The sequence below is a fragment of the Urocitellus parryii genome, chromosome 5 (assembly GCF_045843805.1).
Source record: "Urocitellus parryii isolate mUroPar1 chromosome 5, mUroPar1.hap1, whole genome shotgun sequence".
NCBI lineage: Eukaryota > Metazoa > Chordata > Mammalia > Rodentia > Sciuridae > Urocitellus > Urocitellus parryii.
This window is the reverse complement of record NC_135535.1, coordinates 182299726-182322182: the sequence shown is the minus strand read 5'-3', so window position 1 is coordinate 182322182 and position 22457 is coordinate 182299726.

The following is a 22457-nucleotide window of genomic DNA, read 5'->3' as shown; positions in this document are numbered from 1 at the left end:
TCAGTCCCCAGGTCACTCTGCTTCACTTTTCCTGCTTCCTCTTTCTTCCCTTCCGTTGTAGGTAGCAATGGCCTCGGGCTCAGAGGCAGCAAGGCCAAGGAGCTGGCTGGTGGCCAGGGCCCAGGAAGCCTCAATGGGCTGAGATGGGCGTGGCGGGGGGGGGACCTGGGCATCCGAGGGCATTGTCAGGATGTTTGTGACATAAGGGGACTGGGCAGAGAAGTCAATAAATCCAGGCCGACTGGAGCCAGTGATTTTATCATGGAGAATGGAAAGAGAGAATCCAGAGGTGACAGGATGCGATGGGCGGGTCAATGACAGACAGCCGTGTGTTTACTATGCACACACGGATATGTAATACACACACACGTGATTCCTGGCTCTGTCTGGCAAGAGGCCCTGAAAACAGGCACACCCCAGGGTGTATTTGGTTTTAAACACCCTTCACCAAAAGGAACCAGAGCTCCTCGGAGAAATGGCTGCTTCCCGAGGCAGGGAAAGTACAAAATGAGGATAAAATCCCATGTTGTTCCAGAAAACTCGTTGGCATTCTTTGTGTCAAAGGGTGACAGACAGTTGTCAAAAGGACATAGGAGCCAGCATGAATGGACTCACTCAGCCAAATCGGGAACAAGTGAGCACCAAAACAGAGGGTGTGAGTGGGTGGCAACCCCACGGTCTGTACTGACAGGATAGGTAGGAGGTGGCTAGAAGTAAGTCATAGGGTAGCTCCTCTTTACCCTAGTGTCAGTGAAGAAATGCGGAAGGAATGATGGGAATCAATTGTCACCACGTGGCCACCCTTATTGGGTTGTGGGTGTTGGGTTGTGGATGCTCAGGCTGGGAGTTGGAATAGGATATTGCATAGCCTCAGAGGACCTCTGACAGAGGGCTTGTCAGTCACCAAGGGGGAATTGGTGAGTTCCCAGTAGAGATTCCTGGCAGACACTTTGTCCAGACAGATGATCAGGTTTACATCATGAGGGCCGAAAACAGTGGGTCCACTGCATGCGCCCCTGATGAGATGCACTGACAAGAGCCCAGCCTTTTTTCTGTGGTTTTCCTGTCCAAATCCCTGGCCTGAGGCTAGGCCTGAGGAAACCCTAGACAAACCCACTGAGAAACTGTGCCCGGTAACAGTGGTGCATACTGACAATTCCAGCGACTCAGGAGGCTGAGGCAGGAGGATTCCAGCTTCAAGTCTGGCCTCAGCAACTTGGGCAACCTTCAGCAACTGAGAAAGGCCCTTACTCAAATAAAAAATCAAAAGGGCTAAGGATGTAGCTCAGTGGTAAAGATCCCCCTGGGTTTAATCCTCAGGACCTAAATAAATAAATAATAAATAAAAACTGTCAAAGTCAAGAAACATGGGGAAAGACTGAGGGACTGTTCCACATTGAGAGAAAACAGAGAAACATGACACGCAAAAGCAAAATACGATCCCAGATTGGATCTTGAACAAGAAAGGGTGGGGAGAGGGAGGAGGGGGAGGAGCCAGGCAGGCAGACGTTGATGAGGCTGTGGCAAGTTCTGAGTAAGTCTGAATTGGATGGTCCTGTGTCCTTGTCACTTCCTGACGCGGAGGCTTTGCAGCTGTCCGCGAGGAGAGTGTCCTTGGCTTAGGGAAGCACACACTCTGGGATGTCCAGCCTGCGAGCTGTTCTCAAATTGTTCAGAAAAACAATGATGATCATGGATCAGGTAAACCACTGACCTCTGGGGATGTGAGCAAGGGACAAGGGGAGCTCTTGAACTTCTTCTTGCCACATTCCTGTAAGTTTGAAAGTATTTCAAAATAAATTATTTTTAAATTTTATAAAACAACCACTTCCTGAAGTTGCTCTCAGTGCCCCCAGACTCTTGACACCGGGGAGAGAGCTCTTCTTCACCATCAGAGCAGAGGCTCTGGAAAATTCCTTCCATTATCCACTTCAGCGAACCAAGCATGTCCCCCTCTTCTGCTGAGCACTGCAAAAAAAAAAAAAAAAAAAAAAAATGCAAAATAAAATGCATTTTTAAATCTCTCACAAGAATGAGAATCTAGTACTGCTTCAGTCAGACACGAGAAAGTAACCCTTTGCTTACAATCTCAAAAGCAAACAACTGATCCATGCCCGAAATAGAAAGTACTTAAAATTTTTAAATTAAGTGCCTCTGGCCAACAGTTGGGGGTCTTTGACAGTGCCAAGGCAAAAGCACTGTCCTGATCAATTTTCATAATTTATTAATAACAAATATTGGCACTGGAGGAGATCATCATGGTGGAATATTAAGGGGTCATTTTTGGAAATCAGAGTTCTGGGCTCAAAGTCTGTCTCCTTTGTGTTCTAGCTGTGTGACTTAAGGAAAATTACTCCACTCTTCGGAACTTTGGTCTCTTCTCCTATAGGTACTTCCTATGGTGCATAAGGCTTGGTGAGCTATGCAAAACATACTGCATCTGGGAGACCTCAATCTATCCTTGTTTCCTTTGCTTTCTGTAAAACACGTGGAGAGCTGGGCATGGTGGTGCATGCCTGTAATCCCAGCAACTCAGGAGGAAGAAGCAGGAGGATTGCAATCCCAAGGCCAGCCTTAGCAATTTAGTGAAGCCCTAAGCAACTTAGTGAGACCCTGTCTCAAAATAAAAAGTAAAAAGGGCTGGGGGTGTGACGCAGTGGTTAAATGCCTCTGGGTTTACTTCTAGGTATCAAAAAACAACAACAACAACAAAAAAAAAAAAACAGGAAAAACAATTGCATAGAGAAATTTTTTCAGTCCCACCTGCACCCCTGGGCTATATTTTAAGAACTATCCTAACAGACAATGAACCATTTGGCCAGCTTGATTCAGGCCTCTCCAATAGCCTTTCATTTCTTTCCTTCAGTCAAATGATATTTTTTTTCTGCCTGTCTTTATTTCAACCAGACATCCCTAATCTCACAGCACAAAGTCCAGGCAACATTTGTGATGTGCCAAAATGTATTCTTCTCCCTTGAAGACACGTCCCTTCACATCTCAGAGCTCATAAGCTAGAGAAACCAAGAGGAAAAATGTCCCCATGTCTTAGCCTGTCTGCAAAGAGGAGCAACATAGTAAGAAATTGGACTGAGATGAATTTTTCAAGGGCTGAACTTGATAGCAAAAAGCCAAATAAATCTCATGGAGTGTATACACTAGACACAGGGGCACTGCTTGGGGTCCTTGTCTCTTAGAAACTGCTTTATCCTGAGAAGAATGTGTCATTTTTTAAAAGCCAGCCTGATGTCAGGGGCGGCAATTGTTCTTGTTCTTGCCTCCTGTCATTTTTCACATCCGGGTAGGGTGCATCAGCCAGGAGCCAGCGTCTCAGAACGAGCCCCATAATCATCCCGCAGCTAATCCTTCACGATCGTGTCTGTGAGCCGGGGAGAGCGAGGGGAGAAGGATGGATAGGGGGACTCTGTGCTCTCATACCAATTGCTTCTAACTCAGGGAGAGACCAAAGGGAAAGGGCTTAGGAGACAAATGACCTGGAGATGCCCTCATTCAACCCAGCTCCTAAAACCAGGAGCTTTCCAATAAGCTCCCTGAAGATCCCCGAACACTAATGGTGTCCCTCCAGTTTTCCTCCAGAACACAGAACTGCGGTTTTTTTTTTCTTTTTTTTCTTAGTACCAAAGAAATACATAGTTCATACTAGAAACTTCAGTAAATACAGAGAAGACCCGAAGAAGGAGTAGGAAGAAATTCGCCTGTAATCCTAATGATAGATGCATTTTTTTTTCTTTTTTCAAAAAAATAGAACAGTCTTGTGCACAAACTTTTCACCCTGCACTTTTTGTCTAACAGGCCATAAAGCAGGAGCCCGGCCCTGGAGCCCTCCCAAGCCATCCTTTGTGATGGAGGCACTGCCTTCCCAGAGACCAGTGTGTGCATCTAGACGGCCAGTGGTGAATATTTAGGTGGTTCCCACATTTCCCCCATTTAGATGATGCTGTGAGCAATGTGTTACAGCCCCGGCTTCACGTGGAGCTGTGATTATTTCTTTAGAATGTGTTCCCGTATGGAGAAGGAATGTAGCGGGAGGCTGCAGGCTTTCGAGGCTTTTGCCACCAGAGGAGAGGTGCCAGCGAGGCAAGACGTTCTTACGTTCAGCAGGTCGCCACTGCCGTGAAATGAATGGCATGTGATTAATTGACACAGTTCAGAAAGGTGGGGTTAGATGGGGAAGCGTGTGAGGGAGGCAGATACAGGAACGAAAAGGGGGCTCCTGTCCTCCAAGTCTGATCCCCGTCCTCCAAGTCTGATTCCTGTCGGCTTGGAAAGGGTCAAGAACCATGGATTGCATCCTCAGGATGGCATAAGAACCTCTTTTCTTTTTTCTTTTTTCTTTTTTTTTTTTTTTCTATTTATAAAATTTTACCAAGTCACTGCAGAAGATATGAAAAGTTAAGGCAAAAACAACAACAACCAAAAACCCCTTCCAAATCCTCACCGTCCCGAGATCACCACCGTGAACTTTGGTGACTTTTTTCTTTCCTTCTTCCTTGGCACATGTTTTATTCATATCAATGAAATCATATGGTCATACTCCACTTGGCAGACTAGCTCTTCCTCCATGGAGGGCTTTCCCACCCTCCACCCACCCAGGACGCTGCCTCTCCTGGCTCTCAGGCTTCCAGGAGGACACAGTCACGTGGTCTCTGGCCCCAGAGTCCTTTCTCGGCCTGGATCCCAGGAAGAGAGCCACGCACCTCTCCAAGGCTTTCAGGGCCGGTGCCAGCGCTGGACTTGGGAACACTTTGAAGGCGGCCTGCCGCTGTAACAATCCATAAGCCATTAGCTGGGGCTGTATTAAATCTAGCAGGGTTCATCCCTAAGTCCGCAGCTCTTATCCAGGGTCGATATAATAAACGACTGTCTGAGGAATGTTTCTGCATCTTCTGCAAAAGTCTTTAAAGAAAGCGTCTATTATGTGCCTTCTCTGTCCCTTCTATTGAGATTCTAATGATAAATTTGTGCTCACAGAGAGTGTCAGAGAAAAGTTTGGCCCTCCTGACAAATGGCTATCCTTTCTTTTATCCAATAACTCATCATATTTCCCCTTTCGCTTTAGCTCAATTTAATGCGCAATTGCAGTAACTATCTTCTGCTAGGTTTCTGGTTTAATCATTTCCTCCCTTCATCCATATGACTTTGGATATTTTGTCTTTAATCTTGCTGTCTTGGGGCTTACATTTTTAATTGTCAGTCATCTCCAATTTGTTTGGAAGTTAGGAGGAATACAAATAGTAAATAACTATCGCCTTGACCCCAAGTCATCTCTTTAAAGTCACGCCTGCCTGAACACTTAATAATTCCCTTCATTAATCCCAGATTCCCTCCTGGTATTTCCAGGCAACTGCACCCAAGGAGCTATTATAAGATGCACTTGGGAACATTAGGCTTGTCAGAGAGGAATAGGGTTTTTTAAAGAATAGATTGCCATATATTGGTGTCATTTAGTCATTTTCCTGTGCAAGTGAGTCCTGGTAAGTGTCTCTGACCAAATGCACCCTCTTTCTGAGGTAACAGTGGTTCATTTCCCTGCAAGGATGAGAGCCCACTCCACCTTTATACCAGCACTCGGCAATTGATGGAGGAAAACAGAGAGGTCTTAGATAGCAGGGCTTTTTGTCAGGGCCCTGGGACCCGTGGGAGTGGACTCTGCCTTCTCCTGCAGCAGATCAGCCACTTAACATTCCCTGCCCGCGTAAGCTCCACCATGAACTTCCTCTGGGTATGTCTGCCCACTTTGGTGTATGTCCCCTTGGAGATCTCTCAGCTGTCTGAAAAGCCCCTCTCATTGGGGCCTGCTGTTCAAGTGATAGATCAAATTAAAGACCATAATTCTTCAGCCCTCCCTGCAACTACACCTTGCTGTGCCCTCAACATGGACAGAACACACTTCCCTGCTTCTTGACTTTAAGCTTGGCTCTGTGACTTGCTTTGGTCAATGGAATGGGATAAAATGTATGCCCTATAAGCCTAAACCTTAAGAGAACTGGTGAACTGATTCAGCTTGTTCCCTTGGGCTTCTACCAAAGCCATGAGCAGGTTTTCCACTGGGGAGCTGCTGCTCCTCCAGCCTGGGGTCCTTATGAAACAGAATGTCCACAGATGACTCTTACATTCCAGTAAAGCAAATACTTAGTGTTGCCTGCTGCTGAAATGCTGTGGTTGTTTGTTACACGGCAAAATCTGACTGACACACTCTCTAACAGTCTTCATGAAAGATCTGGTTCTGATTCTTGACCTTATCCTTTTGGCCCTGATTAGTGAAACCATTCAACTAATTTCCCCTAGAAATGAGACTCCACTCCTTTTGCAGTCCCAGCCTGTCCCAAGGATCACAGTTCAGGGATAGTCTTCATCCTCCAGCTTGTCCCGTGGGACTAGAATCTCTGGGGTATCCTAATGAGTAGGTATGAAATGTGTACCCACTTAGGCCCTGGAATTTGGATTCTAGACACTAAAAATAACCAGTACTTAAGTGAGCATGTGCTAACAGCACAATAGGCCCTTTGCTAAGTGCTGATGGGCGTTATTTCAGGTACCCCTTGAATTATGTGGCAGTTATTGTTATCATTGCTGTATCCACAAGGAGACTGATGTGCTCAAGCATTTACCCATGTCCCAAAGCCCTGTGGAGAAAGAATATGCACCAGCTGAGCCCACTCCAGGGCCCACACCTTGCTGCTGCCTGTATTTGCCTCAAGCGGATGAATCACTCTGTGTTCCACCAACTAGGTGAGCAGACAAAGCAATTCCAAGTGTAGCTGGGCTCTCTCTCCTTCTCTGTGTTCAGAGCCAGGAAGCAGGCCCTGGATTCCTGGTACCTGCCATTTTTGCCATTGTTCCCTCCTCCACAAGGAACCCACCTGCTCCATTGCAGGTGGCTTCCTAAACAGGAATTGGGGGCAGGAACCTGCAGATCCCCTGTGCTGCATCCTGCTGAGCAGCAGCAAAGCCTTGGGGAGCCCTTCTGTGGCCAATGAGACTGGAGAACTTGAAGCAAGAGCCATGAGATAACTGGGGTGATTTTCCAGAAGCTTCTGGGGGGAACTCTGTGTGGCTTATGGAAGCCTGGATCCTGCTGCCTCTCTAGGGCAAAGCCTGAGCTCCCCACTACGGCTGAAAATCACCAACCTGTGGCAAGGCAGGGCTGGCCTGGCCTAGAGAACTTTGTTTCCAACTCCCTCATTTTACAGATGGGGAAACTGAGGCCTGTTCTTTTACAATCTGATATTTCACTGCTCACTTCCCAGGAGTATCAGCCAGGGGGACAATGCTGGGACAGCCCACTGGTCCCTGCTATAGTTTGTGTGGAGTGTCCCTGAAGACCCAATGTTAAGGACTTGTTCCCCAGAGTGGTCCCATGGGCCAGCGGTGGAACCCTTAGGAGTGGTACTGCCAGGATGCCCTTAGTTCCCGGGGTGCCCTTCCTCTTTTCTTCCTGGACATGAGGTGGCAGTTTGCCCCACCATGCCCCCTCACATTTGCTGTCCGGTACCCCCACTGGAGGCCTAAAAGCAATGGGTGCTCCTGATCGTGGATGGAACCCCTAAAACCGTGAGCCCTCTCTCTTTATAAGTTAATTAGGTAGTGACATAAAGCCAGCTAACATGGTCCCCTTATTAAAATATTTCTACAGGGCTGTGTTCAGTTGAACCTGAGATGATGTCCCCTCACACAAATTCTGTATCTCGCACACGTATTGTGAGTAGTGTGCTAACTCATTCACCTGAGACCATGTGCCAGCGACACTGAACCAGACACGTTGAGGAATCTGTGTGATCAGAAGTGATGCATTTGCCTTTGAATGACCTTGAGGGACTTTTGTTGAGCCAGGTGGATATGTTCATATCAGGAGAAACTACCCGCTCTGGGCCCTCCTCACTCCACAGTCTCCCGGGACAGGTGAAGTTGTCCCTCCTAGAGACTCCCAAGAGGGGACTCTGTTGTGAGCAGACATCGCCACTGTTAACCTGCTGAGAAGGAGCCCTTGCCTCTGATAATGTTCCACACCCTCACAAGCCCCTTCCATATCCTGATGAGATGTTTCACGTGAGCAATGGTGCCCATGTTTTAAGAAATTTGCTCCTTGGGCCAGGTGGGATGGTGCATACCCTTCCCAGCGGCTTGGGAGGCTAAGGCAGGAGGATCCAGAGTTCAAAGCCAGCCTCAGCAACTTAGCGAGAACCTGTCTCAAAATAAAAAATGAAAAAAGGACTGGGGACATGGCTCAGTGACTAAACACCCCTGGGTTCAATCCCTGGTACCAATAAAAAAAAAAAAAAAAGAAAGAAAGAAAGAAATTTGCTTCTTGGGATGGATACCAAAGGTGGGCTCCATTTCTGGTAATAGCACTTTGGTTGTCTTACTGATTCCCTGGGAGCAAGGAAAAGTCTCACTCCATGCACACCTTTGCCCCCACCTGACACCCTAGAGCCTCCCGGAGAGACAGACTCAAGCTCTGCTCAGCAATGCCCCCCAGGGGCCGTTGCCCAGCTGCTGTGCCTCAGCAGGGACTGGATGTCCTTGCTGCCCTTCCACAAGTCTGCTGGAGGTGACAGTCGCACGGTCCTCTGGCCTGACTTTTGGAGCCACCGCTGGTGCCTCTCACACCTCCTCTGATGGGCGTAAATTGGTTCACAAATCCTGCAATTCGTTTAGCTCATGCTCCACCGAGTCTGCTCTGCGATTTTCTGGTTTACTGCCCGTTGCCTGGCTGCTGAGATTCCTGGTAAATCGCGTTGCCCTCTGCTCTGTTCTGCCCTTTGTCCAGGCCCAACGTGGAAGCTGTTGTCCCAGCACTCGCCTCGCCACGTGCTGCTCATGAATCGCTCCAAAACAAAAGCCCTGCCGCAGGCGGGCGGGCCACCTGAATGGCAAGGAGGCGGCACAGCCACACAAAGCCCAAGGGCACGGGAGCTAATTTATGCCACCAGGCAGAACTCATCTTTCTCTCCTGTCTCATTCCAGAGGAGGAATCAATATATTGAGGTGGTGGGATTGCTTGGTGCTCTTGAAGTGTATCTTGATGCCCTCACCCCCTAGGGACTGCAGATGACTGAGAAACAGCTGGACGGGCACAGAGACAGAGAAGATGTGACCCGGAAGAGGCTAAGGGTGCAAGCCTGCATCAGACCACCAAGGTTCAAATGCAAACTCTGCCACTTCTTGGCTGTGTGAACTTGGCTAAGTTACTTAAATTCTCTGTGCTTTAATTGCTCTTGTACAAGAGCACCTATGGCACTAGATTGTTGTGAGGTTTAAATGGAAGATCTATGTGAAGCATAGTCCCTGAGAATATGTACTCAGTAAATGTCAACTAGGATCACTATGGTCATCAACAACATCATCGTCCCAAAGTAGCACATCAGAAGCCTCGTCCCCTCCCCCGGCCCCTGTCTCTAGGCTGCGCACTGTTGCCCGTGACCTTTGGTGCTCCGTCTCCTCCCTGCCTCTCTGGTTGACACCGTGGCTTCGTACTCCTTCACCCTTTAATTAGGAAAGATGAGTCACTTGACGTGATGGAAAGGGGCCAGCCTCTTCAGAGCAGAATTGTGTGTTACACATCACATTTATATAGATGCCAGAGAGGTATGTGACTACAGCCACACTGTCCTCACACAGACCTATGGCTTTCCTATAGATGAAATCTTTCTGTAAGTCCCTACAGACAAGTCAGTGCCTGTCCTCGTGGCAAGGGCCACTTCTCAGTGTTCTCAGCAGCCTGCAGAGTCCAGAGTGTCGACGGGGGCCTTCTTCCAACTAGTCTTTTCAGCGGTCTTTCCAAAAGAATGTGGCAGGACACCAGGAGCCTTGGGGGACACTTTTGTGGAACTCTTTGCAGGACCGTGGAGGTGAAAGAGCCCTAAGAAGTCATGGAGCCCCTCCTACCCAGCCATGGGCACTGGGCGGATCCTGAGGGAGGGAGGCCTGCTCTGCTAGAGGGGCCCAGATATGAGAAAGTCGCTGCTTACATTGAACTGAAAGAAGTCCCTTTCCAGCCTCACTCCTCACCCTGTTCCTTCTTGCCCTTGGCCAACAGTGGGAAAGTGCGGCCTTCCTGGACATAACGGGCTTTTCATTTGTTGGAAGCCCCTCTTCCATCTTTCTTCATTCTCCTCTTCTGCAGGCTCAACCTCCCAAGTTCCCTCACTCTGGACTGTTCACCAGCGCCTCTCTGTCCTGTGCTTCCCCCCGACCCCTCTTGCTCTGTAAATACACCAATCTGGGCCTCTGGACCTCCAAGGCCTTGACTGAGACATGCCCAGAGAGCTCGCACCCAGTGACATGATCCCACAGTGCTCATTCTGTAACCTAAAACTGCATTGGCTGTTCCGTAGCACTGACAGCCACAACCGCTAGATCTTTTCCCCGGGGACCTAGCCAAGCCATGGCTTCCTTAACCTACACTTGCAAAATTGATTTTTTTAAACCTACAGGTTTTTCTTTGCAATTTTTCCCTTGTAGTCTTTGGTTTGTCATCTCCATTTCCTCTATCAAGCAGGGAAACGGGGAGGGGGCTCAACAGTGAAGCTTGAGTCTTTACAGGGACCCCGTGACAGTCACATTTCACCAGCATCTACTGTGGTACTGTGTCTAGAGTCAGCACTCAGCCATAGCTAAATCTGCATCCGATCTACTTCATCCCCTAAATCACAGGTTCAAATCTATGATACATGGGAAGAGCTCTTCAAATACTGTGCAGATAAAAGACCGTGCAGATATCAGTTAGCGCTCACGGTACTGTTACTACTAAGTTCATTGTAGGCAAGAGCTGGATTATTTCCCTCCATCTCTGTAGTACCTGGTGTGAGGTCTTTTACATAAAAGGAGTCCCATAAGTTCAGGCTGAACTTAATTGAAGGGGCTTGCACAATATCTTGGGTATGGGCTTAGGAGAAAGTTCAAACATGGGTGGAAGGCTCTGGCTAGGAAGGCAGGAGGAGGGCATAGGACATAAGAGAGAAGGAAAAGACCTCTTGAAGTTGAAGCAGTAGGGCTGTAAGGTGGGGCAGGGTCTGGAGAGCAGATCTTAGCCGGGTTTCTACTTTGTATCGGTTAGCTACTGCGACATAACAACATAACATACACATCGTCGCCACACATAGTTCAGTGGTTAAAAAGCCACATTCATTGTCACTCATGGCACTGTGGTTCAGTAGGGCAGATCTAAGCCAGGCATGGCTGACCTTGGCTCAGCTCACTCTTGTATCTGCTGGTGAGCTGAGGGGATGGGCAGCTCCAGGCCCCTCACCCACACGGGTGATAGCATAACTAGCCACGTATCTCATCACCAAGCCAGCTCACGCCTCCTCCTTTGGTGCTCCACAGTGTTCCAAAAGAACAAGCAGAGGTTCCAAGAGGTCTTGGGGCCTTGCCTTGGAACTAGTCCATATTCATTTCCACTATATTCCATCAGCCAAAGGAAGTCACAAGTGCAACCTAAGTTTTTAAGGGCTAAGGGGAAAGACCTTCTCCCACTTCATACAAGGAGCTGAAAGGCCACATTGAAAAAGATGTGGATCCAGAAAGAAATGGGGATGTTTTAATCATCCCCATACACTGTCCTTCCTTTCCTGTCTCCCAGCCCTCCTTCTATCCATCGGTCCTTCCATCTGATACACAGTGATCAGATACCTCCTGTAGGAAAGGATCATGCTAGGTGTTGGCGGCCTGGATGGAGAATGCAGATGTTGGGGACATTAGCTCTTGACTTTGGAAGGGGGGCTCTAACCACAGGAAAGTTGTCACTGACACAGATTAAGGGCGGGACTGGGAGGGCACTGCTGGTGAACAGAGTTGCTTCCATGGGCCTGAGTGTCGGGCTGTGGCCACGGGAAGGTGCTCCTTGAACAGATGCCCGTCGGTGCTCGTTTGCTTTTGTGACCAGGCTGTACCCCGCATTGCTGCTGCTGCTGGAATCCTGAGCAAGGTACAAATCCCATCAGTCGCCACCCACAGGGCCACTTGGCATGTCATACTAGCTCTGGGAAGGACATGAGGGCCTGACAGTCCCCTTGAGGATGGGAGGAGCCCAGCAGCTTTAATTGACTACAGAAATGTCTCAGGGTGACTTGGGACAAGATTGGGACCCCTGGGCCAGGGGCAGCCCAGGATAGAGAGCCCTGTACAGAGCTCTTGGCAGGACATGTTATAGCTCAGTTTTATGAGCTCTTAAATCTCAACATTTTCTAAAATGAGGGAGCCCGGCAGGAAGATTAAGCACTGCTAGGCCCTTTAAATCATCGGCACCAGCCATCCTGGGGGCTAGATTTGTTTTAGGCCCTGGCATGATCTCCGTGTCAAAGACCCAGGGAAATGAGCAGTGGTTAAGAGCCTGTGTTTCTGGCCATGTTCTACCACTGAGCAGCTGTGTGACCTTGAGCAGGTGATCCATTATCTCAGGGACTCGGTTTCCTCTTCTTTACATGGGGCTGTACGCACTTGAGAGTGAGCTCAAGAGCATTGTGCAGGGTCTAATGGGGACTCTTGAGGGCTTCTAGCTGCAAGAAGCACCCTCTACCCCCACCTCACCCCCAACTGCCCGGGCCCAGGACTGATGCTTCTGTAAGGAGCCTTCAGCTTGCAAATCAGCCAGAGTCAGAAAGAGACGGCCTGAGTCAGCTCAGACAACCCAGGCCCAAGAATATTCTGTAATTCCTTGAGGATTCCCTGAGCCCAGCCATTATCATGCTTCTAACTTGCTGAGTGACTCCAGACAAGTCACTTAGCTTCCCTGGGCCTCTGAGAAGCATCACCATGCTCCCGGGAACTTCAGTGGAATAAATGGCACATGGGGCATGCAAGTCCTTTGAGATCATAACTCTCTATGATACTTTCATTCATTCAACAATGACCCCCAGGCACCCAGAACTTTGCTGGCCCTGGAGCTAAAAGGTGAGTGAGGCTCCATCCTTGCTCACCAGATGCTGATGGCTGTGTGGAGAAGGAGGGGGCCAACAAGCTCTGCAAGATCAGAGTAAAGAGGACCATGTGGCCACCATAGATAGCCACAAACTGTGCCCTGGAGTCCGTACCAGCAGCAGGGAGGACAGGATGGAGGAGAGGGTAAGAGCCAGCCCGGGAAGGCCCCAGTGGCCCTGCTAAAGGGTCATGTTCTAAAACAAAGGCAAGGGGTGGGGACAGTTGGCAGCAGCAGCACCTTCAGCTATGGCAGGAGCCCACTTGCTCCAGGGAGGGAACCAAGGGGTGCTCGCAGCCAGCCCTTCCTGAGCTCCTTCCACAGCTCAAGCAGGAAGGGAGGCCAGCATTCACCGTGTTTTGCAGGTGAGATGACTTTGCTCCAAACCCGAGGTCACCCAGTGAATCAGAAGCAGAGCTGCCTCCAAGTACCTGCTCCTCATCTAGATGGTTTAGCATCTCTCCAGGAGCCAGGATGATATACAGACTCCCTGCTCTGCCACCCCCAGGGAGCCCCTAGAAGAGTCTCCCCACTTGGATGTGCAGCATAAGCTCGCCCACCTGTATCTGAGCACCCCCATTCCTGGCCCATCCGTCTCCTTCCCTGAGCTGGCACCACCTGCCCTGCACTCACCCTCTTCCCCATGGACGAGCAGGAGCCTGCCAGTAAGCCCTGTCCCCAGAGAGTCCACTCTGGAATCCTCTTCATTAGCCTCCTAATATGGGAAATTAAACTATGAGGTTGAAGCTTTTCAGGGCAGCAAATAATATTTACGGTCATACTGTTTTAGAAGATCAAATATTTATAATAGGGTCGACTCCATCATATTGCCCGTTGTCTGGGTGGCTGGGGCTGCAGCAGCTACATTATGAATGGGCCCAGTCATTAACATGCTTTCAAAACCATTTGTGCTCCTAGTAGCAAAGGGGGTTGGGGGGAGAGAGATGGTGTGTCCCAGGGTGGGAACTGCCGCCCAGGGCTAAGTCAGCCAGGGTTCCTTGTCTCCCAGTGATCACAGGGATGCCCCCACTCCCCTGATCTGGGGTAGATGACCCTTCTCACTGGGACCTTGGGTTTCCCACCACAGCCCTGGTCAACTGGTGTTGCAATCACCACCGTCTTACTAGATCACCCACCAAAGAATTTGTTCCTTAAAGGGCAAGACCTCTCTTCCAAGCAGCTGTTTCTGCAGGGCCTAGGACAGTATATATGGAAGGGTCTGAATAAACTATTGCTGGATGCACAGTATGTCCCCCACACTCACCATTTCCTTTAAGAGCCAGTTGTAGTTTCGCTGAAGAGGGATCCTGTTCAAGCTTCCCACCCACCTCTAGCTCAGGTTTCTGTTTGAGCTCTTGTAATATACTCCTTTGATTGATTTAAAGTCATCTTTTTCAGGTCTAAAGTGTATCCCTTGCTTTCTTGCTTTTTATAAACATTTTCTTCTTTCCAGTCCTTTTCTTATGATAGTACCATATTATTATTAAAGGGATCCTGTTATTACTGTATAGTAACTATTTTACTGTCTTCTTATCCCAAATCACAAACTTCTTCAGCAAACTTCTCCAAACTGTCCCTGGCTTGGGGATGTCCAGCGGCCAAGCAGTACACACATTGTAGTTGTGGAGAGTCCATTGCTGAGTTGAGAGGCAGAATAAGGTCTTCTGACAGAAGGCCAGCACCCAGGCTTCTTGGCCTTCGCAGAATGTCCTCCTGTCAATAACTGCAGAGACGTTCTCAGGGACTCCAAGTCCCCTCTGTTTTCATGCTCAGTAGGATGCAATTCAGTCAGGGAGACAATGGCCCTGGTCCCAGAATGGACCTTTCTCTTGGGAGGCCCCCCAAGGCAACTGAATGAAAGGTGGGCCACATGAATTCTGGCACCTGGAGCCAAGATCTGTGATGTGGCCTTCACACATACAACTTCTATTTGCATGGCCAAGCTGGGACAGACAAATCCAAGGGTGGCCATGACATCATGGGATTATGTTTGACTCATGATGTAATAAATCTGATTTTCTGGCCAAGAGAGTTCTAAGGCGTATTTTGTGTCAACCCTATTAGAAATGAAGGGTAATCAAATTCTTGTTTGAAAAATTCAAATAACTTACATTTATCAGATTGCCTATACAATCTCCCAGAATGCTGATAGATTAGTGACAAATGGCTGCTTTCAAACATCCTGCTTACTTATGTGTTCAATGATTTTACCCTTCATTATAGATCAGTGGTTCTCAAACTTGTCCATGTGGCTGAGCACCTGGAAGTTATGGGGCTTTTTGCGGAACACCATGAAATACTGATATATGTAATCCCATTATATGAGCCAGGAACAATTTTAGTAGCAGAAAATATGACTGTATTAATGTGTGCAATATAATATCACAACCACAAACACACGTGTCCTAGAAGAGGAAAAAAAAAAAAAAAACAAACACCAAGCTGAGGTTGGCTGTGTGAGACTTCTTAGCATTTGCTCATTCATGCTGTTACCTCCTAAGGCTGCCCAGTACGTATCAGAGCTTGAGGGAAAAAAATTATGGATTGTGGAAAATGACTGACAGTTGTGAGTAGGAATCCAGTCCTTGAGGGTTCAGAAAGCCACTTCCAACTGCCCAGACCTGGGCAGCTCCCAGAGAGCCACCAGCACCGTGCTGAAGCCCTGCAGCTCCTAGGACATCTGGCTGAAGTACTGGATTCCAATGGGACCTGGCTGCTGTTGAGGGGATGTCCCTGTGACCTCATGTTCTCATGCCTCCTTAAGTCACCTGGGCATGTCTCGTCCTTGTGACTGACCATGAAGAGCTAGGGAGCATAATTAGAAGGATGAGAAGTGAAGGTCACCCAGGAAGGGGCTCACCCAGGCCATCCAGGGTGACTCATCCCTGGCCTGAGCTTATTCTGCTGGAGGGTGAAGACAAAAGGCTCTAAATGTCTCCTCCCACCTTGCCCTCAACAGCCCACCCTGTCCCCTCTGCCTCAAAAGTTCCTGCCTGTTTAGGACCCACCATCTTCATGGGTTCAGCTTTTCAACTGATGTTGTCACCACTTAACTTCTTCTAGACCCATGTTTACATAACAAATTACCCCACACTTAGGATTAAAAAAAAGAGAGAGAGAAAAAAATTTATTCTCTCACAGCTCTGGAGACCAGAAATCCAAAATCTCCCTCACCGGGTGGAAATCAAGGTGTCAGTAGGACTGCACTCCTCCATGGAGGGGTTGGGGGAGCCGTCTCCTCCCCCACTTTCGGGTGGCCCCACCCATTCCTCAGCCTTTAATGGCATCCCTACGGGTTCTGCCTTTGTCCTCACAGGGCCACCTTCTCTCCTATCTCATGGAAGGACTGGGAGCCCTCTTACATAACCTAGGATGATCACACATTAATATCCTTAATTTATCATATCTGCAAAGACCCTTTTCTAAATAAGGTCACATTCTCGGGTTCCAGGGGTGAAGGTGTAGACATGTATGGAAGGGAGGGCCATCCAAGCCGTTCTGCCCACCAGGACAAGACCATCCTAGCGGGAAATCTCCGCACTTGGATGATGCTAGTTCACTCACATGACCCCCTCCTCTGTGGTTCTCATTCCTCATCCAATTCTTGCCCAGGATTACAATTCAGCATCGCCGCAGGGACAAGATCGGCCCTTGACTCTGTCAGTAGCACCACCAGCGGACAGACCTAAGAGTCACATTTGGCTTCAGTCCTGTCTCATCCTAAATCCAGCCCAGTTCACCTCCCAAAGGAGGGCCTCTACCAGACTAAACCACTCCAAGATGATACTTCAATTTAAAAAAAATGTGTTTTTCAAAGGTAGCTCCTAGCGGTGACCCTTTGGGGTACAAAGTTGACAATAGTAAAGACAAAATTCAAATTGATTTCTGTAAGTTGGGTCAGAGAGTAAGATGGCCACAGGTTTGATCAAAGCTGAGAATTTCATCCCTAAGAACAATATCACCCCTAAGATCACGAAGTCAATGAAGCAGGTGATGCTTAGGGACGGCTCTGCCTCTGGGTGAGTCTTTCAGGTGAACTGACCTAAATCTATACAGCTGTTCAGACCCCTCCCCCAGAGGAGCTGCCCTGAGCCAGGGTTGAGAAACCCACTTTACCCCACTTCACCCCCCCCCCATCCCTTTCTGCTTTGTTGCTTCCAAAATTCTTATCACCTGCCCAGGGATGCTCACTTCACGTGCGGCTTGTCATCACGCCGTTAATTTGCTAAACTTCTCGCTTTTATGTGTTCATTTGGGCCATTTGGATTTTCCACCTCATTGTTTCTTGTCTGCAGTGCAGAATTGTAGAGGGGCCTCAGCCTTCCTTCCAATCCTACAAGTATCTCTCTCTTTTCAAAAGGTGAAACCAATCACCAGCAAAGGTCGGGGTGCTGTGCTGGTTGGGCCCCACCCCCGGGGGGCTCAGGCAGAGGGGCTATTTGCTGCTGGACTCTGGATCCAGAAGAAGCCCAGAGTGACCTCCACATTTCACAGAGGGGGGAGACAGGAATTCTGACCCCGTCACTCGGAGGACCTTGGCCTCACTTCCTGGCCCGAGTCATTAGGAGATTATCTGCTTCCTTTAATGTCTGTGTCTCGCCAGTGAACTCCCAAGGACAGAGACGATAATAGCGCTAATAGCCACCATTTATTCTGCTCTCACCATGTGCCACGCACTGTCCTGAGTATTTAATATACATAAGCTCATCACAGCCCAGGGAGCTGGGTGCTGCTGCCAGCTCCAGTTCTGAAGCGAGGACACTCATTTCACAGAGAGGGTTAGTGACTTGCCCAGGGTGGAATTCGAATTCAGCCCAATAAGCTCCCCAGTCCCTGTTCTTCACCCTAAGCATCAACGACAGTGCCCGGCACACAGTAGATGTTTAATAAAATGTGCTAAGAGGAACAAGTAGGTAAGTGAATGACTTCTCCCCGCGTCCCCGGGCTCAGCCTGTGCAGACACCTCCACACCATCACTGCCCTAGCGGCTTCCTCCCAGCCTGGCTCTTCCAGCCACACCTCCCAACTGTGCCCTGACGTTCCCTGTGAGGTCCTGGGCCTGGGCCCTTGTGTGCTACAGCGTATCAGGAAGGGGCAAGTGGCTGTGAGCAGTGAATAGCAGGGTGTCGATTCTGAACAGGGAAGTGGCTAGAAGCCAAGAAGAAAGTCTCTGCAAAGACTGAGGGGTGCAGCCATCAAGGGGTCAGACGGGTGACGTGGTTCCCTGTTAACACATGTCCCCTTTTCTTCTTTCTACCTGCCTGTGCCCCTCGGCAAAAGCAAGTGGGCGAAGTCCCCTCTATTATGAGGATTCGTGTGATGTAAGTACGAAAGGGCCCACCTCTTCCTCTCCAGGCCTGGACCGGCCACTTCATTCCCTTGGGCCCTTCCAGGGACCCAAAACACCGACATGATGTAGAGGGAGATGGGCTCTGGGGCCAATCCTCTTGGGTTTGGGTCTCGGCTCTGAGGCTTGCTCGCTGCGTGGTGGGTGCTGCACGACCTTTCCCAGGCCTCCGTTTCCCTGTGAAATGCAGTGCTCTGCTGTCCCTCTCTCATAGCTGTCGTGAAGGTGAAATAAGATGAAAACAAATATCCCTACCACTAGTGATTTCTTCACCCGACACCCCCACCTCCATCACCGGGAGGCAGGAAGGACCATGGCCTGCAGGGCCAGCGTGAGAAGGCTGCTCTTCACTCCCCACGCCTCTCTCAGGGACACCTGACAGAAAGACCCCAGGAAAAAATCTGGAGCCCCTAGAGGCCTGTGCCCTTCTTGCACATCCCCTCCTAGTGGAGAATACTTCTTTCCTAGCAAAAAAATAGAAGAATTGAGGTCCGGAGCTCTAAAGAAAAACAGACCTGGGCAGAAATCCCAGTGCCTCACAGGTAACTTTAGCAAGCCACTTAACTTGGCTAGGCCTCAGCTTCCTCATCTGTAAAATGGGGAGAATGATATCTTCTCTCTTAGGGTTGATGTGAGTCTTAAGTGAGATAATGCATTCAGAACCGACTAGCAAACACTGAACACTTGTTAAGGTTTAGCTAGAATCCTTTCCATCTGCATAGCACTTTATAGTTTACAAAGCATTGTCACTTACTCATGACAATCCAATCCTAAAAACAGAGCCCAGGGGGTCTTTAAATTCCCCAAGTGGGACCTTCCAAGGTGGAAATATCCCTGTCCGCAGAAGAGCCCAAGGCTCAGAAAGCTTATGTGACAGCCCCAGGGCAGGACACAAGAGAGTATCCTCTCTGTCACTGTGCCAGGCTATTTCCCAACTAAGGAAAAATGTCACCACACCCATGAAGGCATTTAATTTTGCCACAGGCCTGGCAAGTTAAGTGACTTCCTTGCACTGCCGTGCTGGGTAAACAGCCCTAGCTACGTGTCACCTTGGAGAAGGGCCACAGTTATAAGGCACAGCTTGAGTGTTGTTGTAAACAGCTGCCCTCCCCCCCCCAGCCTGCAAACAAATGCCTACAGTCTGGCTGGTGGGTAGGGTGACCTCAGGAGAGATGAAAGCAGGGCTGTGGACCAAGCCCCCCTTGCTGGAGGCAAATGGTCCCTCCTCTGTTGTTTTCCAGTCTGTTCTTCTTATTAAAATTCAGGCTGTGTCAACACCCTGCTGGAAACTGTGCTCTTGCATATGTTAGGAAAGCCATGCCGGGACTCACGGACTCACATGCCCCAGACGCTTGTTTGGTGACCCGAGGGACCCCTTCGCCCAAAGGCTGAGCGGCCTGAGAATCCTCCAGTCTGGAAAGACACCCTTTTCAGAAAGCAGCCCCAGCTAAGCCCCGGCATTAGCAAACACTTTTTCTACCTAAGAGCAAAGAGAAATACTGACGACCCCCAACCACAGAACCTTGTGGTTTCCTGAAAGATGAGGATGTGTCCATCAGCCTGCTAGGCCCCCCCATGAGGCTGCCCACAGGCCAAACTGGACTCCATGAACTATTCCAAAGGTGCTAAGAAATAACTACCAGGAGCAAGAGGGCGCTGGGGAAGGGGGACCCATGGTCAAATAAGCTCAGGGAACTTGGACTGAAGGAAATCAAACCACTGTCCTTCCTTCAAAGGCCTCTGAAAATGCCAAAGCAGGTGATCTAGAAGAGAAGTGCCCAGAGGGTGGTGATGTCAGAAGTGCCCCAGCCCCACCCAGAGTGTCCCACAAAGGCAGCAACCTGGGTGCCTCATCTTTGCTCCCCCCCCCAAAGCACCTGGCTCAGGGTGGCAGCAATGAAAGTTTGCTGACTTTAATTGAATTCTAAAGCCCCTTTCTGGGTGTTTGTCAGCAGCTCTCCAAGGTCCTTGTCCTTGGAATTCTAGAAGGAGATTTCAATGCCCCCACATGTTCTTGGTCTTTTGGAGCAGTTTCTATCTTTGCCTGAATGTGACTTAAATTCCTGCCCTGGATATTTCTGGCTTCTGAGAGCTGCTCCCTGGGATCTACGGCCTTTATTAACAGGCAAAGGAAAAGCCATCGGCCACAGGAGCTCAAGACCCAGGTCCTGCCTTCCCCAGTGGGTGACCTCGGCAAGTCGCAGACTCTGTTTTCTCATCTGGAACATGAGCTTCATTCCTTCCTAGGCTCCTGCTGAGGATTTAATGATGGAAGTGACAGAAGGGATGCATAGTAGGCCCTTACTGAATAGAAATTCCTTTCCTTGGTTATACTTCTAACCTGAACAAGGACAGAGACTAGTTCAGCCTACAAGGCTGGGGAAGGATCCTGGCAGAGAGGGGAAGTGCAACCCTTCCAACCTTCCACAGCAAATACCAAGGAAGATTCTCAAGCATTGACTCCAGTGACAGTGAAGTCACACATCTTTTCAGAATCCCAGAAGTGATGTCCTGGCAGAGCCAGTGCAGCATGCAGAGGCCCCCTCCCTGCGGGAGGGCATTCACACCAAGTCAAAGCCACAGTGGGCCTAGTACTTGGCCTGAGGTTTGAGCAAATCCTTCACAGCCCTCCTCACCAGGCTGCTTCCCGTTCAGAGCACCTAAGCTTGGGCTGTGCAGCCCACAGCCCCCAGTCTGCCAAGAGGGGTGGAGGCTGGAGGGACAGAGAGGCAGGCTACCTGTGCCTGGCCCAGAGTCCCCACTCGGCCAGTAGGTAGTTGTGGGATTTGGAACAATCTAATGTTTTTGAGCCTCAGTTTCCTCTCCATAAAATGGGAATCTCGATGCCTGCCTCCTAAGAATGTCAAAAATGATCAAACGGCCTAGAGCAGATTGACAGGAGAGTAAAGACAGCATAGCATTCTGCCACTCAAAGACAGCTGCTAACTGTTGTTTCTGGAAGAAGCCTGGTGGCACATCAGACATCAGATGTGTCACGTGGACGACCCCCGGGAGGAGGCTCCTCTCTCTGTCTTGGATCCTGCAACATCCCCGTCCTCAGGGGGAGGGGGAGGAGCAGGGTGGACCTTAGTGGACCTTACTAACACCCCTGCCGCCTTGGCCCTGGGAGCAAACCCTACAGGGCATTTGCGGGGGGCACCCGTGGGTGCCTGCGGCTTAAGCTAGACCCTATATTCATTCTTCACCTACAGCTTAGGACTCAGGAACCGTGCACTCCAGTCAGCCTGGGTCATACCTGTGGCCCCTGCACATTTGTAACTAAAACTCCTTGTTACCCTCAGAAGCGCTCCAGTTTGGATGGTACTTCACAGGATCCCTGACTTAGGAGTTCACAATGAAGGAAATTAGAGCTGCCTCCAATCCCACTCCCCACAGAAAGCGATCAAATGTCACCCTGGAAGACACTGTGGTGACCTGCCGCTCCGACTTGCTGCCTTATACTTGAACAAACTGAGGCTCCAGTTTGTTTGGCTCTCCTCCCCCAGGCCGCCAGCTGTGAGCTCCAGACACCGAGTCTCCGTTCCTAGGCCTGTGCTTCTCTCCTGTGTGTTCTGTCCAGTGGGTGAGCAAGAGCTCTCGGGGACTCAGAGCCACACCTAAGCAGGCCACTCCTGGGGTCCCCTTGGCTCAGGGTGCTGGCGAGGGGCATCTGGTCTCGGGCCCTGTCTCCAGCCTGGCTGTGCCGCTGTGAGGTCATCAATAAATGAGGTTGTGTTGGATCCTAAAGGTCTTCTGGGTCTTGATCCACTGCTGCCCACTGCCTGGAGCTGGCTGTGGGGTCCCTTCCTGTGGCCATGACTTGAGGCAGAAATGAAATGGCCCACAGATGGGACCAGGGTTGTCTCTCCAACCACAGCCAAGGGGCTTCACCAGTAGGCCACTCAGGAACAGCCCAGGGACTTCAAACAGACCTGGGTGGACCTTTGCCAGGATTTGGCAGGTGGAGGCCAGGGACCAGGCAGACATTCACTCACAGTGCCCCTCAGGTGGACTCAGATTGTTGATGCATGATGAAGCTCACCCAGTCCTGGCCACTCTTCAAGGAGCACCTCAACTGTCACCTCCTCCCTGGAGATTCTGCAGATTTGCCCAGCCACCAAAGTGACTTCCACTGAGCACATACTACACGCCAAGCCTGGCACCAGGTGCTGT